Source organism: Pinus tabuliformis, chromosome 9 (assembly GCF_031772625.1).
Source record: "Pinus tabuliformis cultivar Carrire ecotype Pingquan chromosome 9, CPIR1, whole genome shotgun sequence".
NCBI lineage: Eukaryota > Viridiplantae > Streptophyta > Pinopsida > Pinales > Pinaceae > Pinus > Pinus tabuliformis.
The window spans coordinates 973,410,319-973,419,493 of NC_142307.1; the positions used below are offsets into that span (position 1 = coordinate 973,410,319).

General features: G+C 37.8%; 2 pseudogenes; one reads left to right on the forward strand and one right to left on the reverse strand.

The window, feature by feature from the left end:
• The first annotated feature begins 557 nt into the window (after nucleotides 1-557).
• Nucleotides 558-1,191, forward strand: LOC149151970 (uncharacterized; annotated as a pseudogene).
• Nucleotides 1,192-3,795: 2,604 nt separating this feature from the next.
• LOC149151971 (calcium-dependent protein kinase 32 pseudogene) lies at nucleotides 3,796-4,326 on the reverse strand (annotated as a pseudogene).
• Nucleotides 4,327-9,175: the final 4,849 nt, after the last annotated feature.

Sequence of the window (9,175 nt, forward strand, 5' to 3'; positions counted from 1 at the left end):
GCAATTAGTTAGGCCTAAAATTTCTTTGTATAGATCAACTTAACATATACATTCATATTCTTCTTTACAGTTAACATTTTAAGTAAATGAACTAAAAAGTACATGTACATGAATAATGTATAAAAATAAGCAATGACATGCCACCTTGTAGCTCTTATTTACAAAGGGAATCGTTACTTCTACCCCAATTGCTAAAGGTATCATCATACAATTTTATGGTGATTTTTGTGTAGTGTTCATGGTAAAACATTCAAGAACCACCACCCAAATAAGAGGGAAGGCACATGCATATGGGAAGGCGAAGACAGATCAAAATCCCTATGCATATATTCCAAGTAAATAACCAAATTACCTTGATGTTGCAGTGGAACAATGGTAACAGATTAAGTCATTTACCTAGATGCTACAAAGGTTACCTTGATATCGCAAAGGAATAGAGGTAAGAGCCGATAGTAAAGAATGTGAAATCCCATTACAGTCCCTACCACACTAGACAACACTCTTATCTCATAATGTCTACCACAATTGTGGAAGGAGTGGAATAAGAAAGGTTTGCTATGAGTTTGACAACGGTCCATTTATCACTGTCTCTTAAGCATGAATGAAATTCACCTGCAGCATCTGCTACATGGAATGTTTGCAACTATTTTTTCTTAAAGCTAGATACACCTAAAGAGAAGGTTGTTTCTTGAAGAAACGTAGAACGTCTCTTACATAGACACAACCATCTGCAATTCATTATAGAGAACTAGACATCCCGATTATTACAAAACCTATATTCCCATTCCAACCTCATGTTGTTCCATACCATATAGAAGGATCCAAATTGCATTTTGAAGAGATTAGATAAGGCATGTAGTTACAGAAGTGGACCGAGAACACTTTGGAAAAGGAGAGGTACGTAGTACATAAAAATGGCTTTTCGTGGGAAATACTTATTTTTGGATTTGGGATTGTTGTTTAGTTTTTTGTTGATGTTATGGCCATTAGTGGAGGAACCCCGGGAGAATATGAGGATATATATACTTACTTATTCACATTTAGGGAATCCTGGGAGAATATGAGGATATATGGACTTACTTCTTCAGAGTCGGGGTAGACGCAATCTACACCATTTTGAAGCCCATCTATGAACTTCTCTAGAATATTCTATCTATAGCTAGGTATAAGGACCAGATGTCAAAATGTTAGAAATATTACCCATATCACAAATACCAGATGTCACAAATCACTAGATGTCAAAAATGGTGGGAAACCATGGTTGGAGTTAATTTAAAACAAACATTTATTGTGACGAAACTAATGCTAGGGGAGAAGCTTCTTCTCCCTACAATAGATTTCATTACTATTTATTACCATCTTTTACGCTCTATAATAGCTCTAAAGTAGGTGGTTTAATTCTTCTTTAGGGGTACCAGAACTAAACGAATGGGAATGACATGAATTCCACTAGTTCACTGCAAATTGTGGGAACCCTAATGAAGTGCATCATACCAAAAAAATAATTTATTAGTAAGCATAATCTCACAGAAAAATATTATACACTTTGACTACAACATAAAACTTGCCCTAGTATATTTATTTATATGTGCATTATCTCCATTTGAGTTGTTATAATCAAAACAACATGCGAAGGAAAGTACTAATTCTCATTAGTTTTCATTTCTGTAGCTTGCTAAAATACACAGCCCATTAGTGAAGTGAAACCTTATCATGAGATGAAATAATAAGTAAAAACCAAGAATCATATTCATTTCAAGCACATCAAAATATACCATAAAACACCGAAACTTTGATGGATATACTCGGAGATTAACAGACTAATTGAACAAACATCTAACACTGAATGAACATTAATAAGAAATAATTTGCAAAGGGAGGATAAATAAATTTATTACATTGAGTTTTTTAAGACATATTTAAGTTGTGAATTAAAAATTTAGGAGAAGGAAAGAATTTAGAAAAATAATACCTACCTATAGATGAGGAATCCCTCTCAAGCATATGAATCTTCTATGACATATGACTGAATCATTCCATAACGATTTTATCAATTGGAGTCCTAACAAGTCTTCACTTGCACTTGTTTCAAATAGTATTGGATGCACTGAAAATAGTAACCTTCTACATTATTGTTCACACCTTCTCCAGTTCCTCCTCGTTCGGGCTTTCCATTTCCATAAATCATGTACAAATGTAGTTGTGTAAGCATGCAAGCTTGCCTTCGTAAATTATCTAGTTGGGAGCATCACAAGCTAATGAGAAATTATCTAGTAAATTTGGAATGGAAGAGATAAAATAGCACAACCACTCAAAATATATTCTATATTAATGAATGAGGAAGTTACACACATATTTATACAAGCAATAGTCTCAAGATAGGAATTCTATGTGAGACGTACAGTAGTGTGGTTGAGAGATTCTCTCAACCACACACTAAACTAGGAGAAACTATATTCTAGCTAATTCCTATTATGTAGGAACAAACTCCTCAAATGGAGAATTACAACCATAGACAAGTAGGAATTAATTATTTCTAACTCCCCCCCTTAATGACTACTTGTCATGATAGTGATTCACATACATGATTCTGTTGATCGTTATCAGTGCATATATGTACCTACAAATCCACCACCATCGGGCGAATTGCATATGCAGAACTTCCAAAACAAAGAGAGATCAGTGCCTTTCTAAGCCAAATATTCATGTCCAAATAACAATCGCAAACAGTTGCGCTGATTACGCCTTTCAACGCAACTGTCACATAGAAAAGTGTGCCAACCCTCTTATGCTCAGACACACCAATATCTGAGACCGTGAGCCACGTGTTATTGTAGTCCACTTGCTCCTACGAGCACAAAGCTCCCGTGTACACGTTAGCCACTCAGGAAATATGCCACCACCGGGCAAATCTGGAACTTAAATGTGCCACCTCCGGGCAAGTTCGATCTGCCACCACCAGGCAAATCCAGAACTTAAATGTGCCACCTTCGGGCAAATCCTGTAGCCACTAAGGCTCTATGGATGGTTTCTGGCTCACCACCAACCAGCCACAAAGGCAATCCATTACAAAGTGGTTTTAAGATCACCATGAACTTTCAAATACCTTTTACATTTCATTCAACATTTTGGAGTTTCTGGGTACATACAATGATCATTACAACAACTGGACTTGCTTATAACATGTTAGGGAGTCTATTCCACAAACCACACTAACTCAAACAAACATCTACTTTGTTGTCCATCATAAACGTCGTCATTGCTCCTTTAGTGTCACTATTGCACAAAATTAATATTTGGTGCAATTCAACCTTATTACCCACCACATAGTACATTTGCATCATCTTTCTGATTTAATTGTCTTGGATTTACCTTTAGAGTGGCTAATTCTAACAAAACCACTCCATTGAGTTAGCTAAGCTCAATGGTTATAATTCCAAAACATTTATAAATAACACATTTTACCATTGCAATGGCAGAATATTACCAAAGAAACTCAAACCCAACTGTTATGGCTCGTCCATCACCACGCTAACCAGCCCCCATTTCAAACTGATGGCCTCCATAGCCCTTTGCCAAGTAAAAGAGATCCTCCACCCAAACTTTCTCCGCCACTTCAAGGGTTCTGTCAATGGAATGGTCTCCATCCAGAAGAACCTCTGGCTCCACAATGGGCACAAAACTATTGTCCTCAGAGATAGCGGCATAACAGAATGACCCCTGCACTCCACACATCAACCTCTGGTCCATAGTTCCGCTTCAAGACTTCTGGTGCCATGTAATATGGACTACCCACTATTTCAGAAAATCGCTCGCGCCGTTTTTGTGACACATCTGAACAACTTCAACAATAGTACGTGTAACAGCAGCCGCGACACGCTCGCTGTAATGTCCTCTAGCAACGATCCTGTCAAATAGCTCTCCACCCTCGCAGAGCTCCATGACGAGATGCACAGCGTGGTCGTCCTCGTACGTGGCTTTCAAGGTAACAATGTTCGGATGCTGAGGCAAATTGTTCATTATAGCTACTTCTCGCCTCACATCCTCGATATCTATCGCAGTTCTGAGCTTCTGCTTGGAAATAGACTTGCAGGCAAGCATTTCTTCAGTCTCCTTGTCAATACAAAGGTAAGTAATGTCGAACTCACCCCTGCCGAGCTCTCTTCCCAGCACATACTTATCATGTATGTTGCGTCCAACGGCCGCTCCTTTCAAAACCAAAACCCGGGGTGCTCCGGCAGGGCTAAAGTCCTGCGAGAACAGATTCGGCCTGCGTTCCTTTCGTACAGTCGTGGATCCTCCGCCAAATCCACAGCAGTTCCCCATTTATTTTCTGCCAGAACGCCGCGGCTTCAAAACCCTAATGCGGCATAACTTTTCTCAGCACCTCTTCAGGTTATCTATTTCAGTCTCTGCAACTCCTCCACAGATCCGGCAATAGAGATACCATGATGCCAAGCTAACAGGAACACTACCACTGTAGCCATGTTTACTCGGCCTCTGCCTGAGGGCACCACTGACAACCAACAAAACCATCAATCCATTTTGTCAACCAACGAAACCACAAATCGTGCCTCTCACAACACCACCACCACCATGGGCAGATCACCAGATCCACAACATCGTTCCACAACTCCTCTTCAGGTATTCACGACAACCACGCGCTCTACTCTTCGGCTCCATCAACACACAACGCATCCATCAACACGATACCAGTAAATATTTGCAAATTCATATTTCCTGAGGAAGCCCTCGAGACGATCCTCTAATCCAGCGTCATCCTCCAAACTCAACGAAACGGAACGCTTGAACATAGGCTGCAGAGCGAAGGTAATCTTGGAGATGGCCCCCACAGTTCCAAGGGCGAATCTGGCAGCCTTGAGATCTTCATCCTTCTCCGTCAATTCAATGACCTTCGCGTACCCCTCAGACGCTGGCGCAGGGACGACCAAGCGCATGGCCACCACGTATTCATTGATGGCGGAACCCTTGCCTACAAGGCCGCTGCCATGGGCACCTGTGCTCACAGACCCGGCTGCCGACACTCCCTCCCACGAGGTGGAGGTCAATCTCGCATAACAACGCCCGCCTCCACTGTGATCGTCTTGGCAGTTACGTTAACGCGTGGGGTGGCCGCGTAATCTTTGGTGTTGATGATGAGTCCCCACTCCCCTGTGCAGACGAGTCTTTCGTGACTGTCCACAAGGCCGCTGACCACTTTAATCTTCTGCTTTCTCTTCACGGCTTTGGCGACGGCGGCCACTAGATCTGCCTCCGTGGTGGGAAAGAGAGTGTTGGCCACCCTGCAAGGGGCCCGATCTTCCCAGAAGCCTTGGTTGTTGAAGATGTCGCAGTGTCTGAATGAGCATACCACTGTGGGAGGGGAAATGCTGTACCCACCCACGCCTCGTCTCCTAAAAGAAACCACAATGTGGATGAACACCCACAAGGCGATCCAAGAGACTTGACTTTGTATAGGACATGCCATTACCTCTATTTGCTGGAATGATTCTGATTAATTTACTCGCAGGGCAGGGCATCAATGACAGAGTTAAGACGAAACAAGAGCTTCCATCATGACAGGCCAGGGAGGCGAAGTTGATCGTTGGTAGTTTCAGCCCATAATTCTCCCAATGAAGCAGATGTCAGGAGTAAATCGCCACAACCACCGCTGCACTGACCAATGGAGGGAGATGGACAACAAGCAGAGGAAACAAACAAAACAATCATAAAACTCTTTATTTTCCCTCAGCCCAGGAGGGGCCGAGGCCTAGGCCCTTACGGGATCTAAAGCTTTGATACCAAGATAAAATAGCACAACCACTCAAAATATATTCTATATTAATGAATGAGGAAGTTACACACATATTTATACAAGCAATAGTCTCAAGATAGGAATTCTATCTTAGACATACAGTAGTTTGGTTGAGAGATTCTCTCAACGACACACTAAACTAGGAGAAACTATATTCTAGCTAATTCCTATTATGTAGGAACAAACTCCTCAAATGGAGAATTACAACCATAGACAAGTAGGAATTAATTATTTCTAACCGGAAGATTATGATGGGAGGTTTCTATGCTAACTTTCCCTTTGGAAATAAACCAAATTTCCAATGTAGTCATTAATGAAGAACAACCTGCAAAATTGTATCTCCTGAATTGCAAGTCAAGACCACTTTAAGAAGTCAATCCATTTTAAATAATGTTTGAACCTTGGTGACAATAAATTCCCCATGAAATTAATGCTAATGTCTATTTTTTTCAAGTAGAATAGTAAGACAAACATTTCATTAATTTATGTATATATTTTGCAAAAAATTCCTGGATGGAAGATTATCTCAAATTTAGAGCCCTATATACCTACTAGGAAACCTATATAAAATAGAGTATTAAATGAATGCAACTAATGCTAAAATGTGTGCTCTCAAATCAAACTGTTATGTGATGAACACAAAGAATTAAAGTGCAATAATTCCATGCAATCAACACACAGCATGACAATACTTTGATGCTAGTAGCAATAATTCAACTGATTCCTTTCAGCAACAACATCTATACAACCAAATACAGTCTCTTATCTGCTTATTTCCAAGAAAACTCAACTCTTTGCATCTTTTGATGTTTAAGAAATATCATTTTTTGGATGACAAGTTTCGCTTGATGCCATGAAGATGATAAAATTTGTCACCATACATAGTTTTTACACTAAGAAAAATATATTTAGCATGTTTTAAAAATATATGTATTTAGCATTTGTTACAAAATGAATTTTTATGCCCAGGGTGAGTTCACAGAGGCCCAACACTACATAGTTTCTTACGTCAAATTTTGTGAATTGCGGTTTAACAAATGTAGTAGGGTTTACAGATGAAAAATGAGGCATGTGAGAATTTTTTTAGATATGAAGTAAATTGTTGAGATAAGGGATACCCAAATGTGAATAGAAGTTAAATTTAGTTCTAAAAACAAACAACTGAAATGTTTGTGCAACTTGTAAGTTGATTTCATATCAGTAAAAAAGAACTCTAATTTAGTGTTCATTCAACTATCCATTTCATACATAGTAATTGACAACATTAGAGAAGAGATAAATGGATATTTCCATATGCATTTGGACCATATGACCATAATAATTTTGGGAATTAAGACATGGTTCTTGTTGGAAATTTTTGTTAGCATGAAGCATTATATATCTAAAGTAAAGGCTTATGAGGATGTATGTCTAAAATACTATGAAAGAAATAGTAATGAAATAGAAAAAAAGAGTTTTATAAATCATAGGATTTATTATAAAAACCAGAGCTATAGAAACGATGTTGGGGTAGGAGCCTTGACATCTAATCCTTAATTAGGTCCACTAGTACTTGAAGAAAACTACATGTGATTTAGACAATGGGATTTCAAGCAATAGAATAGGTGTGAAGCTATAGAATTACTACCCACGTTTTTGTGTTTTCATTTGGGCCCTCCTTATCCACCATTGGTATCTAGGTCACGAAAGGAAAATATATAAGTAGAGACAAGGGCTTACTACCAAAGATAGCAGCAAACGTAGGGGTTTACATGCTACAGTAATAGAGGTAGCATATCAATGTAAATAGCCTCATAACCAGTACCTTGTTATCACGTGTAGATACAATTGATATGAAAATCATCATGAAATTAAACGTGCCAATGATAGAATGATGATGGAGTACCCAGTATGATACATGAGGTGATAGTATGATGGCAATTCGGTGGCCATGGCATGATGGAAACACATAGATCATATACGCTGGCCATATGTAATTACATATTTAATTAAGTAATTAAAAGAACATATTTTTATTTTGCAATAAAGAAAATATTTGTTTTAGAAACTGAAATAATAATTAAATTATATTAAAGAGAAATAAACAAAACAAATAAAAACAAATTAAACTCATTAATAATGATTGACCTTGCATGCAACCCAATTGTCCCCTCTTAGGTCCCTATAATACTAGTGTATTCCCCTTATTGTTATTGTTAGTGTATTCACCTATTATTATTGTTGTGCCCATGTATCCCCCATGATGTTATGTTGTGCCCCATAGAAGCCCACTATTGTTATTTTCGTGCCCTTATTATTATTTTTATGTAGGCTATGATTATATTGTGAACCTTTAGAGTCCTATATATACCAAGGAGATCTTATAATTTGTATCATTGAAGAGTTTTTTATTAGGTGATCTAAAGGAGGTTTCCCCCTTGAAGGCATTATTTCTCAAGTCGTTAATCTATCTTTTATTCTATTTTGTGATCTAGTTGCATAACATTTGGTAGCATAGCTTTGGATTCTAGGGTTTCACTTCTTCAAACAAGACATCTTGGAATTTTCGCTATAATTTTTTCTATATGAGGTATCAGAAGCTAAAATTGTGACCACATGGAGAAGAAATTTTGATGAAATTCATTTGGAAATTTAAAATCTTGGTTTGTTATATGCTTGGAGATATGATCAGAGGAAGTTAAGTTTTTTGTAGGCTCTAGAATTCACTCTCAAAGAGGTGACCTAGGGAAAATTGTCATAACTTTCTCTAAGAGAATTGGACTGGAATTTCATCAAAATTGAATTAAAGTGCATGGAATTTAGTTTTTCATGTATCATTTTCAAAGTCTACTATAGCTCTTTCATTTTTTATAAGTTAGCCATTAGTTGAAAAAATCAAAATGCCATAGAAAAATGATAAGTTAGGATATGGACAAAAAACAAAATTGAAAATAAAAAATGTTAGGATTTAATATCATTTTAGGTCCATATCATAAAAAATGAAATACTAGTTGCTCTAAAAAAGGAATGCAAATGAAAAAAATGTTAGATAAGAAATAAAAGAAAATATTTGCTTTAGAAAATAAATTAAGGCTGCTAGTTCAAACATGCCTTTCAAATTTGTGTTTAGTTTAAAATTAAATAGTGGTTAAATTCCTTAATCAGGGTTTAATTATTTTTTCAAACATGACTGCAAATAGTCATAACATATGATTTTTCCGTATGGACAGAAGCGACAAAATGTCAAATAATTGCCAAATAACTGTCGAGCATTTCTCAATGGATAGGATTCACTGTGCCTAGATCAACGGCGGAGGAAACGTTTCGTCCCTCCTTCAGTTGTTTCCCATTAGCGCTGGGTGGGGGTGTTTGAAAAGTAGT